This window comes from Bison bison, unplaced genomic scaffold, assembly GCF_000754665.1.
Source record: "Bison bison bison isolate TAMUID 2011002044 unplaced genomic scaffold, Bison_UMD1.0 scf7180017864266, whole genome shotgun sequence".
Taxonomy (NCBI): Eukaryota; Metazoa; Chordata; class Mammalia; order Artiodactyla; family Bovidae; genus Bison; species Bison bison.
The window spans coordinates 3997734-4009402 of NW_011494838.1; positions in this window are offsets into that span (position 1 = coordinate 3997734).

Genomic DNA, 11669 nt, shown 5'->3' on the forward strand with positions numbered 1-11669 from the left:
AGAAGGGGACAACAGAGGATGAGATGGCTGGATGGTATCACTGACTCAATGGACGTGAGTCTGAGTGAACTCTGGGAGTTTGTGATGGACAGGGAGGCCTGGCATGCTGCGATTCATAGGGTTGCAAAGAGTTGGACATGACTGAGCGACTGAACTGAACTGAAGAAGTTGATGGGACTTGAAGCCATGTTTTCTTGATTACAAAGAACCTAAGGGGGCTTCCCTGGTGGCTCAGTGGTAAAGAATCTGCCTGCCAACGCAGGAGACGTGGTTTCAGTCCCTGGGTCGGGAAGATCCCCTGTGGAAGGAAATGGCAAACCATTCCAGTATTCTTGCCTGGAAAATCCCACGGACAGAGGAGCCCGCAGCATCCCCCCAACTCCTCCGCCACAGCCCTCTCTGCGTGGACCGTCTCTTCACACATCTGTGCTACCACCCGGGAAACATTGTCTTGACATTTCGGTAAACTCTAGGAGACTGTCTCGGTCCTGACTGCCCCAATGCTGGGGTCTTGTAAAATTCTAGCCTTCTGCCCAAGAAACGTGAGCATATTTACTCTATATTCTCAGATCCCCTAAACCAGTGTTGGGTCTCTCTAATTCCTTGGTTACCCTGGGGGAGACGGATCCAAGGACACCTTTCTCAGACACATCGATAATGTGTAACTCACTTAATTTGTTTCAACTTCACATCTTTCCTCTTCTTCCAATTTGGATCATCATTTTTTTTTTCAACATTAAGAGTGAGGGGGAACTTTTAAAATCAAATTCAGAGATTCTTTACATGGGGCCTAGTAGGATTCTGACATGTATCATCTCCTTCCCTTACCAAGGTAAGAAACAAATCACATTGGTTTTAACAGTACCTGTGGCTTTGTAAAGTACAGAAATAATAGATACTTTCATAGCACTTTATAGTCTTTGTCAACACCCTGAAATAGCGCTGATGCCCATGAGTCCAACATTACAGTGGTCCTTACAAAATTATGTTAACTCATGTGACAGTAAGAAGCACATGCTTTACTATATGCCAGAATCTTAGACTATTTTAGTGAATGGATTTCCATATGATTGCTTTCTTCTGTGTTTATATATATTTCATTTTCCAGAAAAAAATTATACGACAACCTTTGAAATGGCACAAAATGAGTATTAGTTTCTTGTAGAATGTCAGACAGCCTCTTGTGCACCTTCCGATGGTATGATTCTATAGTTTTCATCTTTCCTTGCCTTTGAGCTGTTTTACAGCTCTGAAAGTTGAGAAAAATGAGAGTAAGAGAAAGGATTCTTGTCCGCAGAGGTAAAATTTGTCCTATAGAAGATACAGTTGATCCCCAGTCTCTCCCTGGCTGCTCTACTTCCTGACCACCCCAGTTATGAGTGGGTTTTGCATGTAATAGCACATTTATTTTAGCAAATGTGCTAGTTGCCCATATATGTTTCTGCTCTTTGAATTCTCTCTTTGAACTGGTTTGTGACACTTTCCTGGTTTCATTCATCAATCAGCTAAATAAAAAGTTCAAAGCACATTCACTTTATATTTGTCATGATATTATTCTGTAATATTATTTTGCAATCTGGTTGAAGCATGTAAAAACATTGTTCTGAGGAGCTGCGTCTATAGGCATCACATGGCACAGCACAGCAAAGGGTGAAAAGTCCAGCATGTAATCCCTCATCCTGGGTACCCTCTGGTCCTAGACTTTCAGTTCTCAAAAGCCTTCTTTTCTGAGACTATGCCATTGTTGAAGCAACACAAGGGAATGGTCACAGCAGCAAGAGACAGCAGGGTGGAAAAGAGCAGGGTGGATAAATTGTACCAGCGTTTTCTTACGTCAGTCTCCCATGGCAATAGAAAGAAAAGCAGAAAATAAATAAATGGGACTTAATCACACTTAAAAGCTTTTGTACAGCACCACAGCATGCATGCTCAGTCGTGTCCAACTCTTTGCGACCCCATGGACTATAGCCCACCAGGCTCCCCCGTCCATGGGATTCTCCAGGCAAGAGTACTGAAAGGGCGAGTCCCTCAGTTGTGTCCAATTCTTTGTGACCCCATGAACTGTGCATGCTGGACTGCTCTGTCCATGGGATTCTCCAGGCAAGAATACTGGAGTGGGTAGCCTCTCCAGTTCCCCTCTCCAGGGGATCTTCCTGACCCAGGAAGATCAGGAAAAGCACTTACAGACAGAACGTCTCTGAGTGCGTGTTTGTTTAGGCTGAGTGGGCATTTGGCTTTGTACTGTAGCTGTCGTTTTACTCAGTAGGGCTGTGGCAGGGAATTGTCAAGCTGGTTCCCTATTGTACACATCGGTGTAGCTGTGTTGTTGCTGGTGTGTATTTTTTTTTTATCACAAGTCTGGGCCTCCTGGTAATAGACTAAACATGAGCTGCTGCTTGCCTGCTTCCCTCTGTGGATGTCATCAGTGTAATCAGGGAACAGGTGGGTGCAGGCGATTAATGGGGTGGCAGGGGAGGAGGAGAGGGGGATCCACTCAAGGGGGTGGGGAGTTCATTTGACCCTACAGCTCAGAGGCAGTGTCTCCTCCTGCAAGACTGCCGCAGCAGTTATCGGTGGGAACAGCCTTGCTCAAGCCTCTCAGTCTCATTTCCAGTCCGGGCATGCTTGAGAAGCCATTACCATATTTATAGAGCTACCTGGCCCCACGGCACACGCATGAGAGGGTTAGAAAGACCTATCTATTTTTCCAGCTGTGCTACTATCCTCGGTGGTGAGGCTGGCAGGAGAGGAGGGAGGGCTGGATCCCAGCATTAGAAGGAGGCAGAGGATTAGGCCGGAGAGAAGGCACAAACTGGGCCTCTTGCCTCTTCCAACTGGTTGGATGAGCCAGTGTGGCTACCCTTGCACCTGTCAACCCCAAGAAAAGAAGCACGGTGGACCGATGGTTAGGGAGAGCGCTGTAGGGAGCTCGTCTCCATGCCTGCTCCATCTTCACCCTCAGCCTGCTTTCTTTACTTTCAAAGCTTCCAGCAGATGGGGGGTGGTGTGGAAGCAGTGAGGGAAAAGTGGACAGAGTATGAACTGAGAGTCAAAGAGATCTTATTTGCTGTATAACCTTGGGCAGATTATCTAATTTCTCTGAGCCTCATTTCAGTCATCTGCACAGAAGGGATAATAATGGATTTTTGGAAGGATTTAATTACAGACATGGTTGAATGTGTCTTAATAAATGCTCCCTTTCCTTCGTCAGACCATCCCGTCTCACTCTGAAGTTTTGACTCACGTCGCTGCACTCTGCGATGCTTTGCTGTGGCAGTCAGAAACGCCTGTGTGAGTCTACCCGGCCCTCACTGCCCATCCCCACTAACACGTGTGCACTCCTGTCTATCTCTTTCTCTCTCACATACACACAGAGACATATATACATACATACTAGTATTTTTGTTCTGATCAACTGTGGCACGTCTGCCCCATTCTTTATACAACTTAGTGGGTTTTGCAAGCAGAAAAGTCTTTCTGAATCTCAGGATAGCGGTCCCAAATAAGGGTACTGTGTCATTTCTGACTGTGTCTCCTGGCACCTTGTGTTCCCATGACCATCTGGTTATAATATCAAGGTTGCAATGAAAGCATTTGACAGCGTGCTTTACCCCCTGCCCTTAGTCCAGCTGAAGGCCAAGTGTACCAGACTGCAATTGGGAAAACAAAAGAATTACCTGATGTTCTGATGGACTAATGAGGAAGGGATAGCGAGCATCTTGAAGCAAACTCTTAGTTCTACAAAAACTTGAAAACCAAGCCACAAAAGAAAGTGTGGACTCACCAGGTTGGGACAGTTTTCGAGCACTATTTATAGGCTCCCTTGTTTCTTTTTCTCATAAGAACGGAGTCCAGAAGGGAGACTTTAATTTGCTGATTAAAAACGTGGAGTGAGGAGGCAAAAAGGAGAAGCCAGGCTGAGGGAGGGCTAAATATATTTTCAGAAGGAAAGAAGTGGTGACACCTGGAGAGGGACATACACAGGAGGGGAAGGCATCCGGAAAGGGTGTGGGAGAGAAGCTGAGCAGAAAGGTGGTGGTGCTGACGGCGGTGGGGTGATGTGATAGCCATGGCTGGGAACATGGCAGGAAAGGGAGAGAATCACAGGAGCTGTTCAGGAAGTTTTGCTGTGCAGTATGCAGTGTTACCGTCTCATCTCTGTCTCCTCTTATCACTGCAGCCTATATTTCTCATCAGTCCTTTGGGAACTGGAAGTGTGTGTGTGTGTGAGAGAGAGAGAGAGAGAGTGTGTGTGTGTGTGTGTGTGAACTGCCAAGATTGGACCTGAGGAGGCTGGATTGTAGGCGTGTTACAGGTACCTATTACCAGATTAGCAGAGCCCTAGCCTTTACTGGCTTATCTGGCTGGACTCTAGAAGTGTGATGTCACACCTTACATTCGTAAGAAAAGGAGAGAAATGCCCATTTTAAGGGCAGCAGAGAGTCCTCTGCCTGCAGCTCACAAAACTGTGTGCTATGTTATAATACTTTTGTTTAACAGAATACATTTAGGTTGGCAAGCAGAGGAGACAGAAGAAGCAACACAACTGTGTGCTATGTTATAATACTTTTGTTTAACAGAATACATTTAGGTCGGCAAGCAGAGGAGACAGAAGAAGCAACACAACTGTGTGCTATGTTATAATACTTTTGTTTAACAGAATACATTTAGGTCGGCAAGCAGAGGAGACAGAAGAAGCAACACAACTGTGTGCTATGTTATAATACTTTTGTTTAACAGAATACATTTAGGTCGGCAAGCAGAGGAGACAGAAGAAGCAACACAACTGTGTGCTATGTTATAATACTTTTGTTTAACAGAATACATTTAGGTCGGCAAGCAGAGGAGACAGAAGAAGCAACACAACTGTGTGCTATGTTATAATACTTTTGTTTAACAGAATACTTTTAGGTTGGCAAGCAGAGGAGACAGAAGAAGCACTGCTTTGGCTTCTGGAGCTCCAAATCAGACCGGACCCCATCCCGTCTCTTCGAGGCCAGGCAGGAGGTAGAACAGGAGACCTGTGCTTGAGAGTCCAATCGCCATGAATCTACCTCCGTCCACTCTCACGATCTACATAGGCAGCTGTAACACCCTGTCTGTCCAAATATTTTGTTTTCTCAGACTCTGTTCAAATCCTCCCTCCCCTGTGAAGGATGTCTGGGAAACCCTTCCCAAGCTTTTGCTTCTCTGAACAGCTAAAGAGCGGACGCTCCTTGGCCTTTGTGCTCCTGTGATCTGACGCTCTCCTGGGCCCCTCGGTGTCCTGGATTCAGTCTAACTTCTCAGCCTCACGTCCAGTGACTGCACTGCTCACGGGTGATCATTTTCCCTCAAAGTGCTGCTTTCCCAAAAGAGGAATTCTGCTTATCTCTTTGTCTTTACATAGATTCTCTTGCTAGTTCATTTTGAATAATGAATAATGAATTAGTATAGGAATAAGACACATTTGTCTAAAATAACCTCAAATAACATTAATTGTGCATGTTTATAGCAGTTTATAGAGGTCATGTGACAGAATTAGTAACAAATGAGGCAAAGACCTTTAGTAGAGATTCGGTGATTATTCATGGGAATGTGGCAGTTGCACATTGGATGTCGCTGTAAATGAGTCTTTTAAAGATCACTCCAAAAGGCAGTACAGCAAATTCTGGGAAGATGACATTGATGATACGGTTTTGCATCTCCCTAAACCCCCCATAAAAACAGAGCTAAGATACGAAAACCAAACACACTGACAACATCTACGTTTCAAAAGCCTAAGGTATCCTTCAAACCTCAAATTATAAGCAGACGTGGACAATCCACTGGCACTCAGAGATCTGCAGAGTATCAGAAACTGTGGGGCAGGATACAGAGGGCTGCAACAGACTCTTCGATAGCTCTAAAAGCAGGGCAAGAGCCAGATCTCCATCAGACACTTAATCAAAAGCAGTCAGAAAGATTTGGGACAGCAGCTTTAACCGCTGGGCTTTTGTACACTCCTGTATGCAGTGGGGCCTTCCCTGGTGGCTCAGGCGGTAAAGAATCTGCCTGCAACGCGGAAGACCTGGGTTTGACCCTGGGGTTGGGAAGATCTCCTGGAGAAGGGAATGGCAATCTACTCTAGTATTCTTTCCTGGAGAGTTCTATGGACAGAGGAGCCTGGTGGGCTACAGTCCAGGGGGTTTCAAAGAGTTGGACATGACTGAGCGACTAACACACAGGCATATGCAGTGAAGTGTAGTTATCCCTGGTGTAGCCTGTCAGGGCTCATGTAGTCTGAGTTCAGTGGTCTCTTACTGGTGTCTCAGACGGTAAAGAATCTGCTTGCAATGTGGGAGACCTGGGTTCAGTCCTTGGGTGGGGAAGATCCCCTAGAGGAGGGCATGGCAATCACTCCAATATTCTTGCCTAGAGAATCCCCATGTACAGAGGAGACTAGCAGGTTGCAATTCACGGAGTTGCAGAGTCGGACATAACTGAGTGACTAAGCACAGCACAAGCACAGCAGCTTGGCCCTTGGTTCAAGGGCAGAATCTCACATGGATGGGAAACTGCTGGAAACAGAATCTAGGTTAAGCTGGACAGAGATGATACAGCAAAAGAAAGAGTGTTAGACAAAAGTAGGAGTGAGCAATGGGTCTCAGAAAACAGGTCATATCACGAAGCAGCAAAAGAGTGCTCTAGGTCCATGAGGCTAGAACATCTGTCACGGTCCACTTACGTCTCCCCAGAGTTCAGGAAAACTAATTTCACATAACAAGTAGCAACAGAAAGGGATCAAGTCTGAGTTTACTGCACATTTACTGATAAAGAATAAGGAGATAAAGGAGGAAAATAGTATCTCCAATGACAATGAAAATCAACCGTAAAATATGGCTGCAAAACCGATCAAAACTGTAGCCTAAAATTTCAATGAAATTAAATGACACTTGCTCCTTGGAAGGAAAGCTATGTCAAACCTCAACAGCCTATTAAAAAGCAGAGACATCACTTTGCCAATCAAGGTCTATCTAGCCAGAGCTATGGTTTTTCCAGTAGTCATGTATGGATGTGAGAGTTGGACCATAAAGAAGACTGAGTGCTGAAGAATTGATGCTTTTGAATTGTGATGCTGGAGAAGACTCTTGAGAATCTCTTGGTTTGCAAGGAGATCAAACCAGTCAGTCCTAAAGGAAATCAACCCTGAAAATTCACTGGGAGGACTGTTGGAGAAGCTCCAGTACTTTGGCCACCTGATGAGAAGAGCTGATTCACTGGAAAAGACCTTGGTGCTGAGAAAGATTGAAAGTAGAAGGAGAAGGGGGCGACAGATTATGCAGTAGTTAGATACTATCACTGGCTATATGAACGTGAATTTGAGCAAACTCCAGAAGATAGTGGAGGACAGAGGAGCTTGGCCTGCTACAGTCAGCCCATGGGTCAGACAGGACTTAGCAACTGAACAGTAATGAAAAAATTTTTTTCAAAATATACTAAAATAAATGAAAATAATGATGGGGAAATGAAAAAAATCAATCTGTAAAAGAAAAGCTAAGTAATGAATTTAATAGAACTCAAAAGAGAATTAGAAGAAAAAAATTCTCAAAGATAAAGATTAAACTGAAAAGAACTCAAGACTGAATAAAAACATCAGAAAACATCATATTTTCTTTCCTTGAGTATCTTAAATATGTCACTCTATTGTCTCAGGATATAAAGTATTGCTGTCAAGAAGTCAGATGACCATCAAGTTTTCATGCCTTCTTAAGGGGCTTAGTCCTTTGGCCTGGGTGCACATTATTTAGAATGTTTCAGTGCTGGTAATTCTAGGTCATTTTGCTTGGGTACATGGTGTTCTGAATAAAGACCGAATAAAGACATCATGAAATACAAGTGAAAAGAAGTAAAATTTAAACATCAGACTGAATGAGAAAAAAGATCAAAATGATTTTTGAGAGTAACTGACAGAAATAAAAGATAGGTAAAGAACAACATATATAATACAAATTCAGAAAGAACACCAAAGTAATGGGATAAAAAAAACAAAAAGAAGTTTAAAACAACTTTGCTAGATTAAAAAAGTAAGATTTGACAGCACATGCTGGAAAGGAACACCATGTACCCAAGCAAAATGCCCTAGAATGACCAGCACTGAAGAAAAAGTGCTTTACGCACCCAGGCCAAAGGACTAAGCCACTTAAGAAGGCAAGAACATTTGATGGTCATCTGACTCCTTGACAGCAACACTTTATATCCGGAGACAATAGAGTGACATATTTAAGATACTCAAGGAAAGAAAATATGAGTCATATATTATAAATCCAGCCAAACTTACATTCAAGTATAAAGACTGCAGACAAACGGCTATCAACAAGCGAGAACTCAGAAAATATTGTTCCCAGGAGCCTTTACTGAATAAATTGCCAGTGAATGAAAATGACTGGAGAGACACTGACATAAGGCCTGGTGGGGAGCACTAAATATATATCTACCTGTAGAACTACATATAAGTGATGTTATAAGGGAGAAAGCAGAGGCTACAGCATCCATAGCACTGAAATTTTAGGAATACTGCTACTACGTTTTAAAAGGGGGAAAGCGTGAGAAGGATGGATTCAGCTTATGATTACTTTAGAGTTATTAACTGGAAATAAAAGGATATTGCTCCAAATCGATTCCTGGGATAGAAGGTGGTAGAGAAAGTGTTACTAGAAAATTTCAGCATTATTTACAGAAGCAAGCCAATAGCTGGATACTGGGGCTTCCCAGGTGGCTCAGTGGTAAAGAATTGGCCTGCCAGTACGGGAGACACAAGAGATTTGATCTCTTGGGTTCCATCCCTGGGTCAGGAAGATGCCCTGGAGTAGGAAACAGCAACCCACTCCAGTACTCTTGCCTGGAGAATCCCATGGACAGAGGGGCCTCGTGGGCTACAGTCCATGGGGTCACAAAGAGTCGGACACGACTGAGCACACACACACCCAAAGGTGGATGAGAGTGAAAGTGAAAGTCGTTCAGTCATCCACTCTTTGCAACCCCAAGGACTATACCGTCCATGGAATCCTCCAGGCCTGAATACTGGAGTGGGTAGCCTTTCCCTTCTCCAGGGGATCTTCCCAACCCAGGAATCGAACCAGGGTCTCCTGCATTGCAGGTGGATTCTTTCCCAAATGAGGTATCAGGTGGATACTGGAAGTCTTATATAAAAGTGCTGATGTAAAGATAGAAATAAAGAAAAGAGACCACATTGTGAAGGACCATTTGTATAAAAAGTAGTTGAATATTTATAAATATAAAACAATATGTCAGAGGGCAAATATAAAAAAGCATATTAATAAGTGCAATGAGCTTAATTCACCTGTTTAAAACAATCAGATTCTCTAACAAAAGATGTTCTATATACTGCTATAAAAATAATATATATATATAAACCCTTAAACTATAAGACATAGACAGGTTAAAAATAAAATAAAAGGGTCAGAAAATATATACCAGCAAAATGAGAATAAACCAGAGAACATTTTCCTTATCCCCCAAAGAAACCCGTACCCGTTAGCAGCCAACTCCCATTTCTTTCAATACTCCTCATTTAGACAACCACTAATCTACTTTCCATTTACAGATTTTCCTAATCTGTTTCATATCAGTGGAATCATACCGTATGTCCTCTTCTGGGACTGCCTTTATTCACTTAACATAATGTTTTCAAGACTCACCCATGTTATAGCGTCTACCATCTTCGGTCCTTTTGACTGATAATTCTTTGCCTTGATGGTTGCACAACTCTGTGAAACAAACTAGAAACCACTGAATTCTAGAACTTTAAATGGGTAAGTTATTTGGCATGTGAACTGTATCTCAATTAATAAATAACTCAATAAAATAAATTAGGGTTCATAATATTTATATCAGAAAAGGCAGGATCAAGATAGTGTGACCAGGTGTGTCCAGTTTGTTTGGACTTTCTTTTTTTTTAGCATTGAAAGTTTCACATCCTGGGAAATCCCTGGGCAAACTGGGATGTTGGTCACTGTTAATTTACACCAATGATATTTAAAAGAAATAGAAAATATTTATAATGTTAAATTGTATAAAGTCCAATGAAGACAGAGTCATTATTTATATTCATGCATACAAAGTCACAGCCAAGATAGGAGATACAATAAAGAATAGAATCTCAGGGCAATAGCTAACATTCTTGGCTCCCCAAGACAATGAAGTGGACAAAATTTGATAGAATTCAGAAGGCCTAAATAGCACAATGAATAAAATAGATTTTTGAATCTCAGTAATTGAGAATACTGTGGCGAGCCTTGGAAGCACAGAGGGCAACATAACAGGGAGGAGAATACAGATTATTTTCAAATGTGTGTACTGAATGGACAACTCATTCAGTTGTCCATATTTTGGGATGCACATACAAACACACACACACACACACGCCCCTCAATGAAGTCCAAAGAATAGGAATAACAAACATTTATGAGGATATTTAATGAAAGAAGAAACTATAAAAAATTGTAAAAAGTTTTCTCTGGTAGAGGAATATTTTTAACTGTTACTAAAAATATCTTGGTTTCTGATAGCTAGAATTTTGTTAAGGATTTTTGCATCTATGTTCATCAGTGATATTGGCCTGTAGTTTTCTTTTTTTGTGGCATCTTTGTCAGGTTTTGGTATTAGGGTGATGGTGGCCTCATAGAATGAGTTTGGAAGTTTACCTTCCTCTGCAATTTTCTGGAAGAGTTTGAGCAGGATAGGTGTTAGCTCTTCTCTAAATTTTTGGTAGAATTCAGCTGTGAAGCCGTCTGGACTTGGGCTTTTGTTTGCTGGAAGATTTCTAATTACAGTTTCAATTTCCGTGCTTGTGATGGGTCTGTTAAGATTTTCTATTTCTTCCTGGTTCAGTTTTGAAAAGTTGTACTTTTCTAAGAATTTGTCCATTTCTTCCATATTGTCCATTTTATTGGCATATAATTGCTGATAGCAGTCTCTTATGATCCTTTGTATTTCTGTGTTGTCTGTTGTGATCTCTCCATTTTCATTTCTAATTTTATTGATTTGATTTTTCTCCCTTTGTTTCTTGATGAGTCTGGCTAATGGTTTGTCAATTTTATTTATCCTTTCAAAGAACCAGCTTTTGGCTTTGTTGATTTTTGCTATGGTCTCCTTTGTTTCTTTTGTATTTATTTCTGCCCTAATTTTTAAGATTTCTTTCCTTCTACTAACCCTGGGGTTCTTCATTTCTTCCTTTTCTAGTTGCTTTAGGTGTTCAGTTCAGTTTAGTTAAGTTGCTCAGTCCTGTCCTACTCTTTGCAACCCCATGAATCGCAGCACGCCAGGCCTCCCTGTCCATCACCAACTCCCAGAGTTCACTCAGACTCACGTCCATTGAGTCAGTGATGCCATCCAGCCATCTCATCCTCTGTCGTCCCCTTCTCCTCCTACCCTCAATCCCTCCCAGCATCAGAGTCTTTTCCAATGAGTCAACTCTTCACATGAGGTGGCCAAAGTACTGGAGTTTCAGCTTCAACATCATTCCTTCCAAAGAAATTCCAGGGCTGATCTCCTTCAGAATGGACTGGTTGGATCTCCTTGCAGTCCAAGGGACTCTCAAGAGTCTTTTCCAACACCACAGTTCAAAAGCATAAATTCTTCGGTGCTCAGCTTTCTTCACAGTCCAACTCTCACATCCATACATGACC